This window comes from Equus asinus, chromosome 3 (genome assembly GCF_041296235.1).
Source record: "Equus asinus isolate D_3611 breed Donkey chromosome 3, EquAss-T2T_v2, whole genome shotgun sequence".
Lineage (NCBI taxonomy): Eukaryota > Metazoa > Chordata > Mammalia > Perissodactyla > Equidae > Equus > Equus asinus.
The window spans coordinates 76,848,101-76,871,342 of NC_091792.1; the positions used below are offsets into that span (position 1 = coordinate 76,848,101).

The following is a 23,242-nucleotide window of genomic DNA, read 5'->3' on the forward strand; positions in this document are numbered from 1 at the left end:
TTGAAATCTCTGTTTCCTTGTGCATGTTGTGATCTTTTAAAATTTGTTGTGACAGTGACCTCTTCCTTGGAACTTTACCTTTGGGGATTGTTGGAGCCTTAGGTTGAATGTGAGTTTTCCTGGATCGGATCTGCATTTGCTTCTACCATGTGCTTAGAAGCTTCCAATCTGGGATCACTTTTAGATATATTTTCAGCTTGTGTTTTTTATGTGAATTTGGAGCACAGATCAGCATGGAGTTACACATTTTTAGTGGGACGCTCCTCTCCCCCAGCCAGCACCATAGTTGAGATAGGTGTGGGTGCAGGCCCCATCTGCAGCTGCCACGCTGGGCTCCAGCTTTGTGTGGGTGAGGGAGGATGAATGCTCCTGAGACTTCTGCCCACCTGGACCAGCTCCAGCGCAGCCCCCTATGCTCTCAGGGCCTCAGAATGACTCTCAAGCTCACAGGTGTTTTGCAGAAGCCTCCAGGGTGAAGGCCAGCTTGAGTGCATATTTATCTCCTCTGCTCAGTTTGGTTTTGGTGTCCAATGACTTCCTGTTTTCTTCACAGAAAAAAGGTACATTTAAAAAGACTTAAAATACTGTTTTCATCTTGGCATAAGTGAGAGAATTGTTCACTGAATCTTGTCTACCATACTGCTAGAGACTGAATCTAATGCCCCAGTTTTTACATCCTCACAGAATTCTTCCTGATTTTCTAGGCTTATGATGATGTTACAATGAAATAAATAACTTAAGGCCTTCAGTATTTTCCAGTTGGCTATAGGGGCTGAAATTTCTATACAGTATTGAAGGTATAATGGGAAAGTAGGAATTACCAGCTACTAAATTTTACTGTATCACAGCATGAACCTGATTTTATACTAAATTCAGCAAGGTAGTTTTCTACTTCAAGACCACTTTTAAAAAAAATCTCTAATTTTCCTTTCCTCTCCCATACTCAAAATTCAGTTCTAAATACACAGTAAATATATGTGTATAAGGTTTCTCTAAATCATCTTTAATTTAGTTAATAATTTACTTCTCATTTATGATTTTGGAAAATCATTTTTTCACATGTAAGATTGACTTCTTAAGACAAATACTTATGTATTCTGAATGGGCACAGGAAGGAGTATAGGAGAAAGCCCTCTTGTGAGCCTCAGGAACAGAAGTACAGAAAACAAGAGAAGAGGTGCTCACACACGTGAGTCCACTTCTCAGGCAGCTGATGGACAACGATTACAGAACTCAAAACAGTGAGTCTCCAGACCACATCGTTCATTTACACCTTTCCTATGTCAATCTGTATCAGTTTTCCTGTAAATGTTTTAACTAGAAATGTGCCATAATTTGAAGGGTAAAAGTTTAAAAAAATAATAAAAAGGACAGAAAAGGTATTAAATTATCTGTTGCCTTATGAACTAGTGTACATTTTGGAACCTGGTTTTCTCCATGTGTTTTAAATAAAGTTTGAGATTTTTTTCTCACGCTAGTTTAGAAAATTAACTAATTTCAGTAAAAACATATCCAGAGTCTAAAGTATAACATACCATTGTTCCAGTTGAGAATGGTAAAATGTCTTTCATTTTCATTTCGTGAGCTTCAGAGCGTACATACACACACAGGTACATTCACACACTTCTTTTTTGAACAAAAAACAGCATTACTGAATCTGAACATCCATTTATTAATCAAATTGATATCAGCTTAATGTTTGGCTGCCTCCAAAGACCAAATCCATTCCTAAAAGACAAATATACCCCAACTCTAACAATATCCAAAATTGTGCTGAGATAAATTCTCAAGGAAAAATCTTCCAAATATTTTTTTTTTTAAATTGAGATTCATAATAGTTTGCATCATTGTGAAATTTCAGTTGTACATTATTTCTTGTCTGTCACCACATAAGTGCTTCCCTTCATCTCGTGCCCACCCTCCAGCCCCCTTCCCCTGGTAACCACTGAACTATTTTCTTTGTCCATGTGTTTGTTTATGTTCTGCATATAAGTGAAATCATATGGTGTTTGTCTTTCTTAGTCTGGCTTATTTCGCTTAGCAAATAATACCCTGCAGGTCCATCCATGTTGTTGCAAATGGGAAGATTTTGTCTTTTTATGGCTTAGTAGTATTCCATTGTATATATGTACCACATCTTCTTTATCCAGTCATTGGTCGTTGCGTACTTGGATTGTTTCCATGTTTGGCTATTGTGCATAGCGCTGCAATGAACACAAGGGTGCATATGTTACTTTGGATTGTTGATTTCAAGTTGTTTGGGTAGATACCCAGTAGTGGCATAGCTGGGTCACATGGTAGTTCTATTTTTAGTTTTTTGAGGAATCTCCATACTGTCTTGCATAGTGGCTGCACCAGTTTGCATTCCCGCCAGCAGTGGATGAGGGTTCCCTTTTCTCTACATCCTGTCCAACATTTGTTGTTTTTGGTCTTGGCAATTACAGCCATTCTGACTGGTGTAAGGAGATATCTCATTGTAGTTTTGATTTGTATTTCCCTAACAATTAGTGATGTTGAGCGTCTTTTCACGTGCCTGTTGGCCATCTGTATATCTACCTTTGAAAATGTCTGTTCATATCCTCTGCCCACTTTTTGATCGGGTTGTTTTTTTTTTTTGTTGAGGTGTGTGAGTTCTTTATGTACTTTGGATATCAACCCCTTGTTTGATAAATGATTTGCAAATATTTTCTCCTAGTTGGTGGGTTGTCTTTTCATTTTGTTGATGGTTTCCTTTGCTTTGTAGAAGCTTTTTAGTCTGATGTAGTCCCATTTGTTACCTTTTTCTTTTGTTCCCCTTACCCGAGTAGACACGGTATTCAAAAAGATGTGGCTAAGACCAAAGTCAAAGAGTGTACTGCCTGTTTTTTCTTGTAGGGGTTTTACGGTTTCAGTTCTTACATTCAAATCTTTAATCCATTTGGAGTTAATTTTTGTGTGTGGTGAAAGATAATGGTCTACTTTCATTCTCTTGCATGTAGCTGTCCAGTTTTCCCAACGCCATTTATTGAAGAGACTTTCCTTTCTCCATTCTTTGCTCCTTTGTCAAAGATTAACTGTCCATAGATGTGTGGTTTTATTTCTGGGCTTTCAATTTTGATCCATTGATCTGTTTGTTTTGGTGCCACTACCACGCTGTTTTGATTACTGTAGCTTTGTAGTATGTTTTAAAGTCAGGGTTGTGATACCTCCAGCTTTGTTCTTTTTTCTCAGGATTGCTTTGGCTATTTGGGGTCTTTTGTTGTTTCATATAAATTTTTGAATTCTTTGTTCTATTTTTGTGAAGAATGTCATTGGGATTCTGATTGGGATTGCACTGAATCTGTAGATTGCTTTAGGTAGTATGGACATTTTGACTATGTTTCTTCTTCCAACCCATGTGCATGGAAAATCTTTCCATTTCTTTACATCTTCCTCAATTTCTTTCAGTAATGACTTATAGTTTTCAGTGTACACATCTTTCACCTACTTGGTTAAGTTTATTTCTAGGTATTTTATTCTTTTTCTTGCAGCTGTAAATGGGATTGTATTCTTGATTTCTTTTCCTGCTAGTTCATTGTTAGCGTATAGGAATGCAACTGATTTTTTAAAATTGATTTTGTACCCTGCAACTTTGCTGTAGTTGTTGATTATTTCTAGGAGTTTTCTGGTGGATTCTTTAGGGTTTTCTATATATAGAATCACATCATCTACAAATAGTGAAAGTTTCACTTCTTCCTTTCCAATTTGGATTCCTTTTCTTTTTCTTGCCTAACTGCTCTGGCCAAAACCTCCAGTAATATGTGGAATAAGAGTGGTGAGAGTGGGCACCATTGTCTCATTCCTGTTCTCAGAGGAATGTCTTTCAGTTTTTCCCCATTGAGTATGATGTTGGCTGTGGGTTTGTCATATATGGCCTTTATTATGTTGAGGTACTTTCCTTTAATACCCATTTTATTGAGAGTTTTTATCATAAATGGATGTTGGCTCTTGTGAAATGCTTTCTCTGCATCTATTGAGATGATCATGTGATTTTTATTCCTCATTTTGTTAATGTGGTGTATCACACTGATTGATTCATGGATGTTGAAGCATCCCTGCATCCCTGGAATGAATCCCACTTGATCATGGTGTATGATTCTTTTAATGTATTGCTGTATTCAGTTTGCCAATATTTTGTTGAGGATTTTTGCATCTAAGTTCATCAGTGATATTGGCATGTAGTTTTCCTTCTTCGTGTTGTCTTTGTCTGGTTTTGGTATCAGGGTAATGTTGGCCTCACAGAATGTGTTAGGAAATGTTCCCTCTTCTTCAATTTTTCAGAATAGTTTGAGGAGAATAGGTACTAAATCTTCTTTGAATGTTTGGTACAATTCTCCAGAGAAGCCATCTGGTCTTGGACTTTTGTTTTTTGGGAAGTTTATGATTACTCTTTCAAGCTCTGTACTTGTGATTGGTCTGTTCAGATTCTGTTTCTTATTGATTCAGTTTTGGGAGGTTATATGAGTATAGGAATCCATCCATTTCTTCTAGGTTATCAAATTTGTGGGCATACAGTTTTTCACAATAGTCTCTTATAATCCTTTGTATTTCTGCCGTATCTGTTGTAATTTCTCTTTCATTTCTAATTTTATTTATTTGAGCCTTCTCTCTTTTTTTCTTGTTGAGTCTGGCTAAGGTTCTGTCAATTTTGTTTATCTGCTCAAAGAACCAGCTGTTAGATTCATCAATCCTTTTTACTGCTTTTTTAGTCTATATTTCATTTATTTCTGCTTTGATGTTTATTATTTCCCTCCTTCTGCCGACTTTGGGCTTTATCTGTTCTTCTTTTTCTAGCTCTGTTAGCTGTATGTTAAGATTACTTATTTGAGATTTTTCTTGCTTGTTGAAGTGGGCCTGTGTTGCTATGAATTTCCCTCTCATGACTGCTTTTGCTGCATCCCATAAGAATTGGTATGTTGTATTTTCATTTTCATTTGTCTCCAGTTATTTTTTAATTTCCTCTTTGATTTCTTCAATGATCCAATGGTTGTTCAATAGCATGTCCACATATTTCCGACTTTCCCAGTTTTGTTCTTGTGGTTGATTTCTAGCTTCCTAGCATTGTGGTCAGAAAAGATGGTTGGGATGATTTCAATCTTCTTGAATTTATTGAGGCTGGCCTTGTTATCCAACATATGGTCTATCTTTGAGAATGTTCCATGGGCACTTGAGAAGAACGTATATTCTGCTGTTTTTGGATGGAATGCTCTATATATGTCCATTAACTCCATCTGGTCAAGTGTTTCATTTAAATCTGCAATTTCCTTGTTGAATTTCTGTCTGGATGATCTGTCCCTTGAAGTAAGTGTGGTGCTGCGGTCCCCTACTGTGATTGTGTTGCTCTTAATTTCTCCCTGTAGGTCTGTTAATAATCGCTTTATGTACTTTGGTGACCCTGTGCTAGGTGCATATATATTAATAAGTGTTATGTCCTCTCGATGGAATTTCCCTTTTATCGTTAAATACTGCCCCTCCTTGTCTCTCATTGTCTTTTTTAACTTGAAGTCTGCCTTGTCTGATAAAAAGTATGGCAACCCCTGCTTTCTTTTGTTGGCCATTAGCTTGAAGTATTGTCTTCCATCCCTTCACTCTAAGCCTATGTTTGTCTTTGTAGCTGAGGTGCGTTTCCTGGAGGCAGCATATTGTTGGGTCTTGTTTTTTAATCCATCCAGCTACTCTATGTCTTTTGATTGGAGAGTTCAGTCTATTTACATTTAGAGAGATTATTGTTATATGAGGGCTTAATGCTGCCATTTTATCTCGTTTTCTAGTTGTTCTATGTTTCCACTGTTTCTCTTCCTTTGCATTTCTGACTGCCATTTCATTTTGTTGGTTTTCCAAGAGGGATTTCTCAGTTCTCTCTCTTTGTGAATTGTGGTTTTGCTCTGATTTTTTTGTTTAGTGGTTACCGTGAGGATTGTATCAAAGATATTGGAGATGAGACAGTCCATTTTCTCATAGCCTCTTATCGCCATTAACCTAAGCAAGTTCCTTCCATTTCCTCTCCCCTTCTGGGTAATTGCTGTTACACAATGCTCTGTTTTTAATTTCCTGAGTTTGTGGCTAAGTTGAAGTGTTTATCATTGCTTCTGATGCTTTCTTTCCCTTTCTCTTTTAAGTTGTAATTGAGTCTTTACCTTCCTATTCTGGTAGAGAGCTGCAGGTTTCTGATCATGTCTGTCTATTTACCTTCTTGCTCAGAGCTTTGTAGACCTTCGCCTTTTTGTTGCCAGTGTGAGGGCATCTTTAATTATTTCTTGTAGGGGAGGTCTGGTGGCAGTGAACTCCCTCAGCTTTTGTTCATCCGGGAAAGCTTTCACTTCTCTATTGTATCTGAGGAAAAGTTTTGCTGGATAGAGTATTCTTGGCTGAAAGTTTTTGTCTTTCAGTATTTTGAATATATTATTCCATTCTCTCCTAGCCTGTGAGGTTTCTGCTGAGAAATCTGCTGAAAGCCTGACGGGGCTTCCTCTGTAGGTTATCTTCTTGTACCTTGCTGCTCCTAATATTCTTTGTTTATCCCAAACTTTTGCCGTTTTTACTATTATATGCCTTGGAGAGGGTCTTTTCACATTGATAAAGTTGCGCATACGATTAACTTCATTTATCTGTAAATCTGAAACCATCCCCATGTTTGGGAAGTTCTCAGCAATTATTTCTTTGAATAAGCTCTCTGCTTCTTTCTCCCTCCCTTCTCCCTCTGGGATACCTATAATCCTTATGTTGCTTTTCCTAATTGAGTCAGATATTTCTTGAAGAATTCCTTCATTTTGAAAAAATCTTAGTTCTGTCTCCTCCTCCACCTGTAGAATTTTTACATTTTTATCCTCAAGAAGACTAATTCTTTCCTCCATAAGATCAATTCTATTTCTTAATGATTCTAGATTATTATTTGTGTTTTTCATATCCAGAATTTCTGCTTGATTTTTTTTATAGTTTTAATCTCTTTGGTGAAGAGATCCATTTTGTTGCTGGGCTCCTTGAACTGTCTTTCTGTGTTTTCTTGTAAATCGTTGAGTTTCCTTATGATGGCTATTTTGAATTCTCGGTCATTTAGCTTGTATATTTCTGTATCTTCCATGTTGGTTTCTGGAGAATTGTCATTTTCCTCCTGGTCTGAATTGTTGCTGCAGTTTCTCATGGTGTTTGATGAACTAATCTTTTGTTGTGGCATTTGTGGTATTCTTAGGATGCAGATTCCCCCTGTTACCGCTAGCGGGGAGCAGGAGTAGTGTTTCTGGCCGTACCCCATCTGCTGGAAGCTGTGGGGGTATTATGGGTGCTTGCCCCAGCCTGGGATGCATTCAGGCACTTGTGTGGACTGTCCTTGTCAGGCGGGGCTTCCTCACTAGGCTAGGGCCACTCTTTGGTGCCTCAGGGGCACTCTGAGCTCCCCCTCTCCACCGGAAAGTGATCACCAGTGGGCTCAAAGCTACCTCACCTATTCCCACAGCTGCCTGGGACATGTTCCCTCTTTGGGAGCACTCATGTGTGCCTGGAAGTGTTTGTCCCAGCACAAAAATCTGCTGAGGTCCCTTATGATCCACAGTCCGTGGTGCTACTGAGCTTGGTGGGCAGGGCTTCCAGGCAGAGACCTGAGCTATGGCTGCTCCTTGACAGCCCTGGGGCATGGTGGGCTCCCCCTCCCCGCCAGGAAAGTAAGTGCATGTGGGTTCAAAGCTGCCACACCTATTCCCACAGTTGCCTGGACTGGTTACCTCTTTGGGAGCACAGCTGCACTGTGAGCATTCATGCACACCTGCGAAGTATTTGCCCCAGCTTGGAAATCTGCTGAGGTCCCTGTTTACGATCTGCAGTCCGTGGGGCTGCTGAGCTTGGTGGTCAGGGCTTCCCTGCTGGGACCTGGGCTATGGCTGCTCCTTTACCGCACAGGGGTGTGGTGGGCTCCCTCTCTCCACTGGGAGATCAACCACGAGTGCAGGCTAAGGGTTACCGCCGCCTCCTCTTATGGTTGCCCTGCTGCGTGTTCCCACTTTCCAGGTGCTTGCACCAGGTTGGAGTGTTCGTGTTGCATGCACAGGGTTAGCGGGGAGAACAGGGTGTGCTCACCTGTCTCCATCACTTCCTGGGGGGCCAGTCCACCCACCCTCAGATTTATAGCTGCGTGTGTCTCTCAGGCATCCTGTTGTGCTGTGTGGGTTTCCTCTGTTGGTCAGTAAGTGTCCATTTAGTTATAACTCAAAAGGGAGAGCGAGGAAGGGACTAGCTCACTCAGCCATATTGCTGACGTCACTCCTCCCAAATGTTTTAAGTAATAGCAGCTCTATGGGAATAAATTGAATTGCAAACGAGGATTCTTCCTTATAAAATGATGTGACATTTGGAAGTGTAGCTGTGTTGGCTTAAACCTTAGTTGCATTACTTAACAGTAATAACAACCAACATTTATGTAATGCTTTTCTGTTTACAACTGATTTCTCAATCACTTTTCTCATTGGAGGTCTAACATAATCCTGTGAGATTACTCTGACGCAGAAGAGGAAAAGGTCCTTGATCTCTGCTCTTTTCCTCTTTCTGACAGCTGGAATGGTGGTGACCACAGTGCTCTTGGAAGCCCTCCATGTTGAAGATGGTGGAGCTTTTCAGCCTGGGCCCCTAGTGACTGTGTGGAATAAAGACACATACCATTGTGAATTGTTCACCCAGTAACTTTTTTTTTTCTTTTCAGAAGGGAAGCCCACCCATTTCTACTCTCCCCTTTTTTTCTTTAAGATTTTATTTTTCCTTTTTCTCCCCAAAGCCTCCTGGTACATAGTTGTGTATTTTTAGTTGTAGGTCCTTCTAATTGTGGCATGTGGGACGCCGCTCAGTGTGGCTTGATGAGTGGTGCCATGTCTGCGCCCAGGATCTGAACTGGTGAAACCCTGGGCCACCAAAGTGGGGCTTGCCAACTTAACCTCTCGGCCATGGGGCCGACCCCTCTTTTTTTTTTAAATATGGTTTTAAGGTATCCTTTTTTTGGTGAGAAAGATTGGCCCTGAGCTACCATCTGTTGCCAATCTTCCTCTTTTTTCTTGTTTTTTTCCTCCTCAAAGCCCCAGTACGTAGTTGTATATCCTAGTTGAAGATCTTTCTAGTTCTGCTGTGTGGGACGCTGCCTCAGCATGGCTGGATGAGGGGTGCTACGTCTGCACCCACGATCCGAATGGTGAAACCCTGGGCTGCTGAAAGGGAGCATGTGAACTTAACCAGTACACCACCTGGCTGACCCCACCTAGTAGTTTTTATGTGTGAGAGAAATAAACTTCTTTTTGTCCTTTAAACCATATTATTTGAAATCTTTCATTATATGACAACTTCATCTTTTACCATCTTTCTGAATTCACCCGTACCATTTACATACCATTTGTTATCACTCTATCCAGTAAACCATGTGGAGGCAAGCAAATGTTTGTCTCAGTCTTTGCAAATGAGTTGATTCAGTTGGTGTTTCCTGCAGCCTTTTTTCACTGCTACTCAATAGGTTACTTCCTTCTGTTGGTTCATTTCCCTCTGTACCTTTGAGGTTCATAACTGTCTCCTCCTGTGTTTAAAGCAATTAAAAAAATACTTAAAACTGTACATTTGCTGTCCATTTTTATACTCACTGAGCCACCACATCACGAATAAAATTTCCATTATTAGAATTAAGGGTAACAGTTCATAGGGGAAATATACAGCTTCATTTCTAGCTAATCAGCTACTGCTTGGAACAAGAACTCTCTTAGGGGTGTTTACCACTGAGTCACTATTGTAGCATTATAAATGCCTGAGTCACATACAATGTCATTACATTTGCAATACTGTTTAAAAATTAGCCTATTTAAGATATGATTCAAAGCAATAGTTGGTAAATATATCAAAGTGGTTCAGAAAAAAAATAACTATCTGTGATGAAAAACAATTCACATTCATTCATCTACTTAAATTTAAGCAATAAAAACAGAGAGGGAAGAAACCAGAAGCATTCTAGGGTTTAGGCTGCGAACACAAAGCATTTCACAGGCTCTCTATTTCTGCAGTTTTATGTAGGGCTAGCTGCTAAAATGACTGGGAAAATTGGTAGTCACACCTACTGTACAAGCTTGGGGATTAAGAATGGGAGAATTGTTAACTGAGTGACAGAGAACGAAGAGGACACGTTGCTATCATAGATTTGGAAGTCCCTTCCTTAAGGAAATGGTTGAGACGGTCTACACTTGATCACAGATTTACCTGGGTTTCTTGATCCGTAGAGGCTATGTTATTCATCTCTGTGGATGGTGCCAAATCTTCATGTTCAATTGTCTTATCTTCATTCTCCATGATTGATAATTAAGAGTAAGATGATAGAGGGAAAAGGAACAAGATCTGTTCTGAAGGAGAAACAGTATAGATATAGAATAGCAATTTGGGATTTAAATAAATGAATCAGACAGCAATTTGAGCCATTTAAAGGAATGAATTGTACTTATTTTTCCCCTTAGAACTCTGAATGGCTAAGATATTTTAGATTATTCTTAACTTTCAATTGCTAATCTTTTCTTTGATTACAATATATTATCCTATTGCTTATCTACCTTTTTATCTCTCTTAAAAAAGCCCTTGTTGACCATCATATGTTCATGATTTCTCTCCCATCCTGTTTTTTGAGTTATACTTTACACATTCCAGGCAATATTACTGTTAAATTGTCCTCTGTAATGGGCCAACTTGATGAAGCAGGAAAGCTCCAGGTAATTTTCCAATGTTGATAGAGGAAATGAGTCACCAAAGAGAAATCTATGGACTCCATCATTTTCAGAGAAACCAGAGTCACTAATTCCTGCCCGGCTCTTATTTCTGAATTAAAGTAAAAAAATACAACATTGATTGAGTAGCCACAATGTCTTAGACACTATAAGTGCTATGGTAGTCTCCTGCTGGTTATTATGGGTAACTCAAAGATTGCCAAAACACATTCTTTGTTTTCCATAGGCTTATGGTATGCCAGGAAACATAAACTTATACCAAGTAACTAAAAACTTGTAGGGCAGACCTACAAGGTTGGCTTCGTAAACACCCACTTCAACCTTTTCTCCCCTGGCTGCCCAGGCTATAGAGGCTGAAAAGCCACATAATCCAATTCTTAGCCATGTTTGCAGCTAGAGGTAGCCATGTGTCCCAGCTCTATGTAATGAGACATAAGTGGGAGTCCCTGGGAAGGGCTTTCATTCCCAAATAATAAGGGAAGGACTTTTGAGAATCATACTGTTTACTTTTCACCTCTAACATTTCCCTTTCTCCTTCCTTGGATGTAGATACACTACCTGGGGGACAGCAGCCCTCTTTCCACCAAGAGAATAAAAAGCCTTATACCAAAGAGAGTACAGAAGTGGAGTGGGTTCCCTGATGACATCCTTGAGTTGCTGCATCAGTCTTGGGCTGCCAAGCTTTGAGGTAATGGTTTAAACCACTATTAGTCAAGTTTTCTTTTTACTAGTAACCAAAGTTATTCCTAATGCAACATGTATGATGAATATTATAGTAGAGGTACAAACTACAAACCTAGGTAGGACCAAAGGAAAAATTATGTAAGATAAGGGAAAATCTAATTCAACACATATTTAAGTGCCTAATATGTGCCAGGCACTATGCTAGGCCATAAAGACAAAGATTAATTAGACAGGACTCCTGCCTCAAGGAATCATTTTCTGTTTAACAAAGTGCCAAGATGTTTGAATTTAAAATTTCAAAGAAAATTATATCCTTTCCACCACGACCACCATCACCACCACCATTTTTCTTCCTTACAAAACACAGTGTTAGCCAGAAAGGCATCTCAAAGAAACTTCAGCTTGATTTTTATTATGTATAATAAACATATGCATATATGATGACATATTATATATATGTATATATAATTTTTTGAATTAAAAAACTTATTCCAAAATTTAGACTCATAATGAGAAAGAACAGCATTTTGACAGGAAAATGTTGGGCTCAGAAAACCCTTGTCTTAAGGGCATAGAAGCATGAAAGCCAGTGGGGTGTGAGGGAAACTTTGCTGCTCCCACTTTGCATGTAGGAGGAGGCTGAGAGTAACGGGGGAGGAGGGTAGAGATTTGGAATATCACGTCCAAAACCATGGGGCTTGGCCTTTACCCTCTGTAGAGAATGACCCTTCATCTCAGAGTAAGTGACCAGGTCTGCTGGCTCTGGAGTTGGACAAACCTGGGTCTGAAGTTCAGCTCCATCATATACCAAATCGCTTAGCCTCTTTCTAACTAATTCCTTATCTACAAAATGGAGACAAGAGTAGTTCCAACCATGCACACGATAAGCATCCAACAGTGTTGGTTATAAGCCACTCATATTCCTTCTCTCTAATTATCATAAATCTCTAAGAATCCTTCTGCTTTTCCTATTAACCTTGAAGAATTTATTACTTAAGCCCATTGATTTTCTTTGACCATATTTTTTACTTCTTTCTGTCAAGGCCAGCTTCTTGATTAGGTGGATGTAACACTCACCACTGTCATTTCTTCACCTTTTTCTTTAGTAGAATTACATAGAAACTCTTGGGCAGCGCCACTAGAACTACCTCCACCAAATTCTCAAAATCAGCCAATTATGCTACTTACGAAGAGTATTTTTAAACAGCCAACAAGTACAACTGATTATTTCTAGTAGAGATAAACTATTGACTAAAATGAAGCCTTTGAGAATTTATTTTATTAATGTTATTCTGGTCCTTTTTAACATAAATGATCAAAACTTGGTGTGTTGCACAGTATATGATATTTGTGGAAATACATAGTTTTGTGTTTCAAAAAAATTTCCCTATTCTCCCCTAAACTCCACCATGAATGCTAAACTACTTATCTGCAATCAGAGCAGTATTACAAAGAGGAAAGGTAAAATAAAATGCCAGTCTTTTAGTAAGTCCAGTAAAGCAACTTACAGCTGCTCAGCTTTGTTTATTCTCTGCTGTTTTCATTTCCAAAAGAACACGTAAGCTATCGTCAGAAACCCACTTAAATTTAGAAAAATCACAAAAATGTAACTTTTACTTAAAGCAACCGTGTTCATGGCATTTACTGTTCATAGTCATTGGATCTTAAAATTACAATAGTATATCACCTATTAAGAAAGCAGTTTTGGCAAAGAAATCAGAAAATATGCAGAAATGACTTTTTTTTAAAGACTGGCACCTGAGCTACCAACTGTTGCCAATCTTTTTTTTTTTTTTTCTGCTTTTTAACTCCCCAGATTCCCCCCAGTATACAGTTGTATATTTTAGTTGTGGGTCCTTCTAGTTGCAGCATGTGGGACGCTGCCTCAGCGTGGCCTGATGAGCAGTGCCATGTCTGCACCCAGGATCTGAACCAGCGAAACCCTGGGCCGCCGAAGCAGAGCGTGTGAACTTAACCACTCGGCCACAGGGCTGGCCCCCAGAAATGACTTTTGAAGGGCCAAAAGAAATGTGATGAAATCCATTAAAAAGTAGAAAGTTTATACCCCTTACTCAGAGAGAGGCTCTCCAGTCCTCATTCAGAGCCCATTAACTCTTATTTTGAAAACAACTCTAATGACTCTGCTCATCTGGTTTCCAAACCCTCAGAAGATAAGACGTTATAAATTAAAACAAACGAATGAAGAGATTGTAAAGAAGCAAACTGACAACAGCACGAGTGACAGCTGACAGTGAAAGAGATGGAAAAGAGCAATCTAGGTGTACAAAACGTGGGGATAAATGTCTTTTCCACAGGAGTATTTACAGTTTTGTCCTGCCAAGTGTCTCTTCCCCTCCTTTTTTGGCAACAGCACACTAATTTTCTCTTGTGGAATCCACAGCTCCCCTAGTCTCCATCCATGGTTCATGTGAGGCTCACGTCATCCTCACCTCCCCAACCCCCTACTGCACCAATGTTCCAGAGAGGGGGACAGGCCTAGACAATGAGGAGCTCCTTCCCTGGTCACACTGACTGTTCTAGGCATGAGCAAGTGACTCATACCTGGCTAATGAGAGTCAGCTTTATGGTGTTTCCTGGAATCACTGGGAAAGAGCTTGCTTTCTTTTAGAGTTGCTAAGCCCAGACTTGCTGTTGACAATCTTTGTGACATATAAGAAAAGCCTTCCAAAGAATGATCATAGAGCAAAGCAGATTCTGAATATGCAAAGAGAGAGAGAGAGAGAGAGCTCCAGATTAATACTCATATTGTTGGTACACCTAGAAGCAGCTCCTTTCAGTTAGATGAGCCAATTAATTCCTCACCAGTTCGAGCTGGGTTCCTGTCACTTGCCACCAAATGCATCCTTCATAAGAACCTTCATACCTGAACTGCCCTGAAAGATCCCCAGTATTATAAGAGATGTTTAGAAAGGTGATTCTACATCTCCAAGAAAAAGAAAAGAAAAGAAAAGAAAATGATGTGGAGATATTTTCTGTTATTAAAGGCATTAAAATATATAATACAATTTAGAGATTTTCTTTAAAGAGAATGTTAAAATAAGCAAAAATCTGGTATTCAATAAAATAGGTGTCAGTTATCCAAAAAATAAATTTAAGTGAAATGCTCTTTTTTTAAACAATGTTGGTTAAATAAAATACTCTAGTTAATGGACCTTAATTATTTTTTCATTGTGTTCACGGAAGACTTTTGAAGTCCTCAGTCCCAGGGAAGGTTTAAGAGAGCTGTTAAGCATCTGAGATGCTGAGTATCTGGGATGGAAAAATGAAAAAGTGGGGAAATTCAGAGAAACTAGGTGGTTTCCAAGAAATTAAGAATCACAGGGTAATGGTATAAAAAAAGTTGGAAAGGTCTTTAGAAATATCCTAGTCTAATCTCTTTAACATTCAAATGAGAAAACTACTGCCTAGAGAAGCTAAGTAACTTTTTCAACTAATAGCCAATGTCAGCCAAGCCTCACAGTAAAACCGTGTAAAAACTTGTGAAATGAGTTGGTTCTTTAATCTGTATCATTGACTTCATGCATCTCTACCAAATCACTACATTATATTTTTACATTTTTGCTATAATATTTTATTTAAAATCCCACTCATATATACTCATAGTTAATTCTAAGTTTGAAAACACATTCCACAAGAAGTTTGAAAACATCTTCTACAAGCAAATACAAATATTTTTATTTTCTACCTTGTATTATGTTCAGCTTTACTCTTTCCCATTGTTAGAAATGTTAATAGAGTTTATTATGAATAAAAAATTGTACTAACCTAAATGGTTGTACAACATTGGTGACAAAATGAATGGAACAAGAACTTTTGTCCTATTCTCATGACAAATATTATTTACATATTCTCAATTAATAGTTAACTGGCTGACACCTTGCCACTTAACCATGTCTTAAGATTCTAAGAATTAAGGAGGTTTTCTTTTAAAAAAATCCAGTTAAGCTGAGAGGCTTTGAGAGATTTTTGTTTATCAGAAAATTACACTGAGAACTCGGAAGATATTTTAGATAAAAGCGCCTATACACAGAAACAAGTTTTTTTCTGCTTCTCCATCAAGGTAGTGCCTTATTCAGACTGATATCACAACCTGTACACTATATTAGGAAAAAAAACCTATCCTGCGTCAAATGGTGAAATTTTATAGATTTCATAAATTCAGTAAATAACATGAATTTAATCAAATTCTGTGACTCAAATACAGATTTCAATAGAAGAAGGAGGTTTGACCTGAGCCCAGGGACGTGGCTGCTAAGACCATCTGCCTGTCCACTTGCATGTAGGTCAGTAGGTCAGGTGTCACCTGCATACACACGCCAACGGCTGCTGACTCTCTAGCATTCTTAGTATACAGAATTTCCTACAGGACTGACCCAAACACTTAGAAACAATCTTGGCTCAATTTGAGCTTTGCTTTCCAGTATTATGGATATATGCCACCAAAATCATAGAGCTGTGGACCTGAACAGTTTCCTTAGTCTTTCCTCCAAACCTGAGAGAAAACTGCACATCAAGAAGATGAGCAGTTCTGTATATGAGTATGGATGTAAATAGAGAAAAAAGGTCTGTTAATAGTAGTTGCCTTTTGGGTGGAAAATGGAATTGAAGAGGTTGAAATTTCATTTTCATTCTCTATATTTCTGTACTGTTAGGATTTTTACAAGAAGACTTTCTTACGCAATTTAAAATACACTGAAAAAATTTATGCAATTCTTAAAGCTTTAGAGAAAAGGAATACAGCTTTCCTTGGTAACACTATTTTTCAGAGATAGAATCTCGTCATTTGACTTTAGGTAACTTAATCCCACCCGCTACAATTTAAGGTCATTTTTGTTTTTGTGGTTAAGAAAATGGAGAACTGCCTAGAATCTTCTACAGCAGTTTTCAAATATTTCTTAAGCCAAAAATCTTTCACCAAATGAAACCTTTTCCTGAAACCCAACAAATGGGACAGAGAAAAGGTGGAGCTGAAGGAGCCTATCACTTGCCCTGCTCCTTCTGGCAAGTGAAGCACAATTAAAACCCTTTTGTAAACACGCTTTCACATAGAGGAGATGTTTGTTAAATCAGCCTTCTCTTTTTCAGGTTATCTTATTAATCTAAATGTTTAAAGGTGCTTTCTGCGGGCTGGCCTGGTGGCACAGTGGTTAAGTTCACACGTTCCACTTCGGTGGCCTAAAGTTCCCCAGTTCGGATCCCAGGTGCGGACCGACATGCCACTTGTCAAGCCATGCTGTGGCAGGCGTCCCACATATAAAGTAGAGGAAGATGGGCATGTATGTTAGCTCAGGGCCAGCCTTCCTCAGCAAAAAGAGGAGGACTGGAGGCAGATGTTAGCTCAGGGCTGATCTTCCTTAAAAAAAAAAAAAGTGCTTTCAGTAATATTTCAGAGGAAATAAAAGAACTATGATTTGCAAATGTCCAAAGGCTTACTGCTATCGACTGAATTACTGCTAAAAGATCATTACATGGATAAAGGCTGATTATTCCTGTTGTTTGTTGTCTGTGATATGGACTGTCCAACATTTACTGGGATGTTCTTATTGAGAATTTACATATATTGCTGGAGTACAATATGTGCTGTATTCGTACATTTGAAGGAGCATCTCCAGGACTGTTCATGAAGCCTTCTATAATGATTACAATGATAAACATCACCTACCTTCGGGGTTTATCCATTCACGTGTTGAAAGGGGGGGTTCTCAGTCTCACGCAGTACTTCTATATAGAACATACAGAAACCTTCCAGTTCCTGGGTCCTGCTAACCAACTCTGATCTAAGGCTCATTTTCCAAAAGGAGCACTGCCCAGCCGTGACGAATTCAGATCAAGTGAAGAGTAGGGCTTAAAATGTCCTTGATAAATAAGTACTGAAACGACTGAGAATGTTTCCCTGAACAAGAACGACCTCATCTGAAAGTGTTAGCGTGCCAACCACATGGGACCAAGTTATCAGAGAAAAACAACTGCTCTGCTGTTTGGTTAACTGATACAGACACGTAAAGTAAAACACTGTATAATGAGATATGAATGAAAGGAAATTATCCCTAGGTAAGAAAGGACCCAGTACTTGCTTTTCTCCTTTGTAATCTCTCTCCTCACCTAGGAAAAAAGCATTTAATTGAAAGTTTAAAATATTATTTCTAGGCCTACTACAATCAGAATCTCCAGAGACTGAACCCCCCAAGTGTGGCAGACAGGACTTACTAACTACCTAAAACCACTGCTCAGGCATGCCGGTGGGGCCCTCCTCCACCCCAAGGGGTAAATCACGACTGGGCTAAATCAATCTCTCTAACACCATTCCTCTCTGCCGGCTGGTGGTTCAGAGCTGAGCGTAATTCACTCTGTCCAATGAAGTTTGTGAGCAAGGCTATTGGAGGCCACTGGGTAAGACTCCTAATAAAAAGACAGGGAAGCAAGAGAACCCTCTCCTCTTTGTGCCTTTAAATTGTGTGTGTGTGTGTGTGTGTGTGGAAATGGAGCTGTGGAGGGGCACTATGTTTCTTGGAACTCTAGCAGCCATCATTCACCCATGAAGAAAAAGGCAAGATTGGCTCATAGAAAGTGACCTAGAGCCTGATATCACTGGGGACCGAACAAACCCTGGACGCGCTTACCTTCAGACATCTTGTTGTGTGGGAAAAATTAAACCTGTATTTTTGAAAGTAATTTTGGCCAAATATCCTGTTACTTGCAGCCAAAAGCACCCTAACCAATCCAACAGGTGATTCTGACGCAGAGCCAGCTCTGAGAAGTTCTGATGAGGAGCAGTGATGAGGGACCTTTGGCTCACACATATCTATCTCCCTAGCTTCTTGACATGGTGCAAAATCTTCAGAGGACACACAACCAGAACACTGCCTTTGTATTGATATATCTCAACAAATAAACCGAAAATAACAATTTTAGTAGCTAAAGACCAATACCAAGGTTTTTAGGACCACCCTTTTAGTCAATAGAGATCATATACATTGTAAAGTTGTATATTTTCCCTCCCCATCCCTGAAGTTCATTTGTAATATTTGAATATCGAATTAAAAAAAATTGGGCTTATAAACATGTGATTGTTTTCTAAATTTCTACCCATGAAACAAACAAAACAGTAACACAACACCACTACCATCCCTGCCTGCACTTCCTTTTTGCTCTCTCTACTTGGTAAAATTCTATCAGTCATTCAACATTTAACTTACAAGTCACCTTGTCAATTAGTATTTCCTAACTCCACATAGACTAGCTCTGTCCCTCTTTCTTCTCTCTGAGGACTCACTCACTTATTTGACAAACATCTATTAAGCTCTTGCTATGTTCTAGTCCTTGTGCTGGGGATTCAAAAGTAAACAGTCTGACATAGTTCCTCTACTCAGAGGTTAAAACCTAATCAGAGAATGACAGATCATTCCTTAAGCAACCATAATAGAATGTAGTAAGTTTCAATTTGGGGCACATAAGACAGCAACCCCATCACTTCAAAATCAGTGACGTTCATCAGACTTTCACTGGATAAGATACCAAGATGACTGAGATGCAGTCTCTATTCTTTAAGGGAGGCACAGAGACTGATATGTGTTCATCAAACCAGTTTCCCCTGCTGCCTGCGCACACAGGTATTTGACATTTCCTAGCCTCTCTTGCAAGTCAGTGTGGCATGTTACTGAGCTCTGGCCACAGGACGTGGGCATGAACAATGTCTGCTACTTCTACTCTTCACTTGTAAGAAACCTCTCATGCAGTCTTCCACATACTCTCTCTTTTCCTGTCCATTGCCTGCAAACTAAGGACTCGACGGTCTTAGGGGATGGCACAGCCATAATATAAAAAGAGTGTGGGTTCCTGAATCACTGAGTAGAAGGCCACTAGCTGAACACCTGATTGAACTTTCCATGAGGGAGAAATAAGCTGCCTCTGTGTTGTTACTGAGATTTTGAGTTTATCTGTTATAGCAGCTAGTGTTACCTCAAGGTAATTTAATTGTGATGTGAGAAGTACAGTCACATAGTTAAATGGAGAAAGGAGGTATTGCCTACTTGGCTGGGGTCAAGCCTTGAAAGAGGACCCACTCTTGTGAAGAAAATAAAGACCAGTACAGGCAGAGAAACCACAGGATTAAAGGATGAGAGGTGAAAGAGAATGTGTCTGTAGGGAACTCTGTGTATATCTGCATCAACTACACCATAAACGGCAAGATGCGGAGTGGTTAGAGGACAATGGGATTAATCCTTACTGTAAATCCTGTGTCACTGCCTCCTAGTTGGGCCATTTGGGGCAAGTTACTTAACCAGTACAGATAAGTTTCTTCATCAGTAAAATGGTGAAAATGCCTATGTCACAGAAAATCTTAAAAAAGTACTAAGTACATCATGCAGTCCCAAAATAGTCCCCTCAATGCTTTCTCCTCCTTTTATAGGATTTTCCCTGAGAAGAAAGCATACATGTGCTGAAGGGACACTGGTAAATTCAAACCTTTCAGTCCTTCATGTAAACCACAGAAAAATAAAGGAATGGATTTCGAAAAAGGCAAAGAGCTTTTATGATATCAACAAGATATCTTTAATAACTTTATAAAGCTGTTAAAAACTCTTTAGAACTTATCATAATTGTGCTTTCTTTAACATGCAGGATACATGACTCTAAAAACACTGAGAACACCACCGCCTCACACAAGTGCATATACAGGCAGCTCCATTCCCCACATACTGTGTTCCTAGGCTTTGTGTGCAAAAGATGTAAACCCTTTCCCCTAGAGGAAACATCTGTTCTATCATTGGGGTCTGTGAGCAGCCTATCAATTATCAATAGGACTAGGAAACAGTTGGGCATGAACCAGATACTCAACAATTTCTTGTTACAGAATACATTCTGTAAATGTTTTAAATGAAGAAGGCGTTTACATTATATTTGTACAGCAAGAGATGTCAGAGATAATCTAGTCTATGCGTAACAAACTCAAATACCTTCAGGGATAAACTCAATGTGGGGTCTGCAGCACCCGGTGAGGGCACAGCCCAGCTGAAGGCATCAGATCACTGCAGGCCCCTGGGCCTCATCTCATGTCTTCACTTCCCATCAAAAGAAACTGAAGAGATTAGGTTTAGATGACTCTTGGAGGCTACAGAGCAAACATATTAATGAGTCAGCGCAGAAAATAGAAACCACTCCAGGTATTTTAAGCAGAAAGAGATTCTACAGGGAATTGAGTGAACTGTTGAAAAGGCTAGAGAGCAGGGTCTACGCTGGGCCTCCAGGAAGGACTTCTAGAACACTAGTAACTGAACCACTGGGGAATGTACTATTTTTGCCTCAATCAGGAGACCCCACAGGGACTACAGCGTTCAAGAACAACACTGTAGCTGAGACCCAGAGAGGCTGGGATCTGGAAGCTGCCTGGACAGAGAACACAGAAGATGTTTCCCACCTCCCTCAACCACCTCCGGACAGCCAGAGAGCTGGTGCTTCAACACGACAACGCTGACCTGGCTGTCCCTGCTGCTGTAAGGCCCTCCCAACACCCACAGTTCTGGAGACTGGACACTCGCATCTCCTGCACCGTCCTTGTCAACAGAAATTCGCCAAAAATAGCAGGGAGATGCCTCTGCCTCATCCCTGCCTTCGAAATCTCAGGCAAGTCATCTACTTGCCAGACGCTAATTTTACATCCAGAACTCTACCTGCGAGGGAGTCTAGGAAATACTTTAGCTTTCCAGTTTCGCCTGTACAAAGAGGCATACAAGAAGCAAGCAGGAATGGATGTGAGGGCCAAACTTCCACATCCAGGATAGCAACTTTTGGTGTAGGCCCCAGGGCTCAGACCTACATCATCGACCTTTTCCCACTTATTCTACAATGCCTTCTAGGGAAATCCTAAAAAAAGGAAAAAATTAAAAAATAAAAATACAGGCAAAATATGCTGGAAAATATATTATGCGATTCAGTCACTTTGCTCACATCATTAGCATACCATGAATCCACTACCTAATTTTTTGTTAGGTATATTCTGATCCATTGGATTTTGAGTTACTGAATGGCAGAAACTTTATTTAATTCATATTTGTATCTCCTGTCCCCATGCCTGCGTGGCCCAGAGAAGACACACGGGTACTTGCTGAATTGAAACGTTACATTCTTGACTTGGAGAGAAACAGTAAACTAGAATTTCACGAGAGCACTTTGTAGCAGCAATAACTTCAGGCGGAGGCCCCATTAGAGAGATGGAGTGGGGTTGAAAAGGGCTTTTAGTCTTTCAGTGGAAACAGAGGTTGACTTGTCTCAGTAGGGTATCTGCCTCTCTCTATCCACTCATGTTATCCATTTCTTGACCGGAGGCTAAAGGAAATGCGGCTTCCTGCTGTTAATCTTCTAGGGCAACAAGTACACCAGCTTCTAGGGTGAGATAACAGGCTGCTGCCTGGGAAGTACAGTCACTTGACATGTTGATAGTTCTGAGAAATGCGTTCTCGGGCAATTTTGTTGTGCAAGCATCAGAGTGTACTGAAGCGGAACAAAATGTGTGACCCCAAAATGTGTTCTTTCAACATGAACATTATTTTAGGATTATTTGTAAGAAAAAAAAGACTCAGAGGTTTTTCTTGTTACCTTCACTTTAAGCGCCTAAAAGTGATACAAAAACCTGTCTCAGGAAGCGAGCTATGTCACCTTGGTGTGACAAGAACGAGGCAGTAGAGCGGGAGGAGCCTAGAAAAGCCTGTTTGCTGGGCTCCCCTCTGTCTTCTGTTTCTGCGTGGCCAAACACTTGTTTTCCAAATGTTTGCTCCTTTTCTCCTACCTGTGAACTGCCTTCCTACCCTCTGAAGCCCCTGGCTCTCCCCACCCCCAACATCTTTTGTCTTCAGCTGAGGATGGCATTTAAGGCGAGGGCCTCGGCCATTTTGGCAAGTTACTTGTTTTCCTGGGTTTCTCTCGTGTACACACGCTATTAGGCTTTCCTTCTCCCGTTAGAGTCTCTCGTGGCGATCTGATCATAGAGCGGCCAGAAGAGCCGGAAGGCAGAGGAGCATCTCTCCGCGCCCCGCAGCGCGCACGCAGCCCCGGCGGCAGAGCCCGCACCGCCGGCTGCAGGGCCGCTGACGCCCCCGCGGGAGGCCCGGGCAGCACGGCCGCCCCCAACTCGACAGTGGTGCCGGCTCCAGCGGCGGCGTCTGGGCGCAGCGGCACCTCGGCCCACAGGAGCCACACCCTCCGGTTGTTTTAAGAACTAAAATAAACGAGAGAAACCCACGGCAGCAACAACTAACAAGTGAGCGCGCACACAGCCACGCACCCCAGGGCCGCGCCCGCCTCCGCGCCCCCGGCCCGCAAGCCCTGAGGCCCCGCCGGTTCCGCTTACCCTGGTGTCTCGGGGGCCCAGCTCGCGGCCCGCGGGGGGCCCGGCTGCGCCGCGGCTCAGGGACGGGCGGGCCCGCGGGGGACCCGGCTGCGCCGCGGCCCAGGGACGACCGGGCGGGCGCCCGCACGCATCGCCCCAGGCGGCGCCCCGCCCTCTCGGCGCGGGAGACCCGGGCGGGCCCGCGGCCTCCACGGGTCCGGGGCTCGGCGGCGCGGCGCTGGCGGCCTTAGGCGCTGTGCGGGCGGGGAGCCGGCGGGAAGGGTCGGGCGAGGCCGCGCGGGGAGGGCGGGCCGGCAGCCCGCGGCGGGGAGCCCGGTTCCCGGGCCGTGCCGTCGCGCGCTCCGGGCGCACCGCGGCGCGTCTTCTCCGAGGCGCCGCGAGAACAGGACCCTTGCAGCGAGCGGCGTGGCGGGCGGCTCGTCCCCTCGGCCGCGTGTTGGCT

General features: G+C 41.2%; 1 protein-coding gene across 12 annotated transcripts in view; it reads right to left on the reverse strand.

Annotated features, from left to right (window-relative positions):
• The window catches only part of LOC139044917 (sodium/hydrogen exchanger 9B2-like), a 59,709-nt gene that overhangs the window by 31,619 nt on the left and 4,848 nt on the right, over positions 1–23,242 (reverse strand). For 4 of the 12 annotated variants that reach the window (XR_011502403.1, XR_011502405.1, XM_070506472.1 and 1 more), the window contains exons 3-4: positions 10,234–10,373; positions 9,383–9,562 (exon numbers count right to left, since the gene is read on the reverse strand). The exons of 2 other annotated variants lie outside the window; for them this stretch is intronic. The gene's annotated coding sequence lies outside the window, so the exon portion shown is untranslated. Of the gene's footprint in view, positions 1–9,382; positions 9,563–10,233; positions 10,527–20,410; positions 20,551–23,242 lie in introns of those variants that run through there. 6 more of the 12 variants (XR_011502402.1, XM_070506474.1, XM_070506473.1 and 3 more) reach the window with 4 other exon arrangements.